Below are 1,861 nucleotides of genomic sequence, written 5' to 3'. Positions count from 1 at the left end.
ATTATTAAATTATCAGTTTTTCGCTTTAAAAGTAAAAAGATGATGGCTGAAAAGCATTCATCAAATAATATATGTGAAGGTTACAAGGCCGTTGATTGATTTTTATCGGTGGTGGATTTTGAAACTTTCAACTGTGATATGTCATTGAGAATTTATTTTTATTGTTACGCAGGAATTAATAAAATTAGAAGTTTCATTTAAACCAAGGAATACCTCTGCGTATAGTTCCATATTAATTCCTGCGTAACAATAAAAATAAATTATCAATGTTATGACTACAGGCTATCAAGGGCCTGTTATAAATTAGTTGGCGTAAAATGCTACCGTCAACAACGGGTCCAAGGCCTGATTATTCGTGACCTCGGTAGTCCAATGGTACTAGTGACGTTGGGCCGGCAACCCAAAGGTCGTAGGTTCGATTCCTGCTCGAGGTGATATGATTTTTCTCAGTCACTGTGGTATGGAACTATAAGCAGTGGTATTCCTTGGTTTAAATGAAACTTCTAATTGTGATATGTCCCAGTCTTCCAAAAGGTTGCGGGCCGTTTCTGTTATGGTATCCAAATAATCCCTATTAAATGTATTTTAATAATGATATGAACCACTTTTTAATCAATTTCAATCTCGATTTAATTATTTCAATCTCGATTTGATTATTTCAATCTCGATTTAATTGTTTCAATCTCGATTTGATTATTTCAATCTCGATTTGATTATTTCAATCTCGATTTAATTATTTCAATCTCGATTTGATTATTTCAATCTCGATTTGATTATTTCAATCTCGATTTTATTATTTCCATCTCGATTTGATTATTTCAATCTCGATTTGATTATTTCAATCTCGATTTGATTATTTCAATCTCGATTTTATTATTTCCATCTCGATTTGATTATTTCAATCTCGATTTGATTATTTCAATCTCGATTTGATTATTTCAATCTCGATTTGATTATTTCAATCTCGATTTGATTATTTCTATCTCGATTTAATTATTTCAATCACTCAAAGAATATAAAGCCCCAGGAATGTAAGGTGTAGCTCCGTCTAGTGGAACTTTTGCGCCTATCGTTTTTAAAGAGAGACCGGGTTGCGTTAACCGTTTCCGGTTACTCTGATTTGCTTTGCCGGAAGTTTCTAACTCGGCCAAAACCCGCGGCCAATAATATAAATCCTTCCATTCATGTGGCTTTATATTCTTTGAATCACTATATAACTTTTTCCATAACGATTTAATCTTCAAATTGATAAGTATTCGTTTAATCATTACAATCACGATTTAATCTTAAAATTTATATTTATTAATTTAATCGTTTCAATCACAATTTAATCATTTAATCGTGAGTCATTCATTTAATCATGTTTTGATTCATTTATTTATTTCATTCACGATTTAATCTTTTAATCGTGAATAATTTATTAAATCGTGTTTGGATCCATTAAATAATGATTAAATCTTATAAATAATGATTGAATCTTATAAATAATGATTAAATCTTATAAATAATGATTTAATCTTATAAATAATGATTGAATCTTATAAATAATGATTTAATCTTATAAATAATGATTTAATCTTATAAATAATGATTTAATCTTATAAATAATGCTTTAATCTTATAAATAATGATTTAATCTTATAAATAATGATTTAATTTTATAAATAATGATTTAATCTTATAAATAATGATTTAATCTTATAAATAATGATTTAATCTTTTTAATAATGATTTAATCTTTTTAATAATGATATAATCTTTTTAATAATGATATAATCTTTTTAATAATGATATAATATTTTTAATAATGATATAATCTTTTTAATAATGATATAATCTTTTTAATAATGATTTAATCTTT

The 1,861-nt window shown here is 26.4% G+C and overlaps 1 non-coding gene across 1 annotated transcript; it reads left to right on the top strand.

The window, feature by feature from the left end:
- Positions 1-358: 358 nt before the first annotated feature.
- On the top strand, positions 359-434 carry TRNAA-GGC (transfer RNA alanine (anticodon GGC)). The gene has a single exon. It is a non-coding gene; the product is annotated as a tRNA-Ala (tRNA).
- Positions 435-1,861: the final 1,427 nt, after the last annotated feature.

This window comes from Leiobunum rupestre, chromosome 8 (genome assembly GCF_980474605.1).
Source record: "Leiobunum rupestre chromosome 8, qqLeiRupe1.1.hap1, whole genome shotgun sequence".
In the NCBI taxonomy this organism is placed as follows: domain Eukaryota; kingdom Metazoa; phylum Arthropoda; class Arachnida; order Opiliones; family Sclerosomatidae; genus Leiobunum; species Leiobunum rupestre.
Note: the sequence above shows the minus strand (reverse complement) of the source record. Positions and strands in the feature narration are given on the sequence as shown.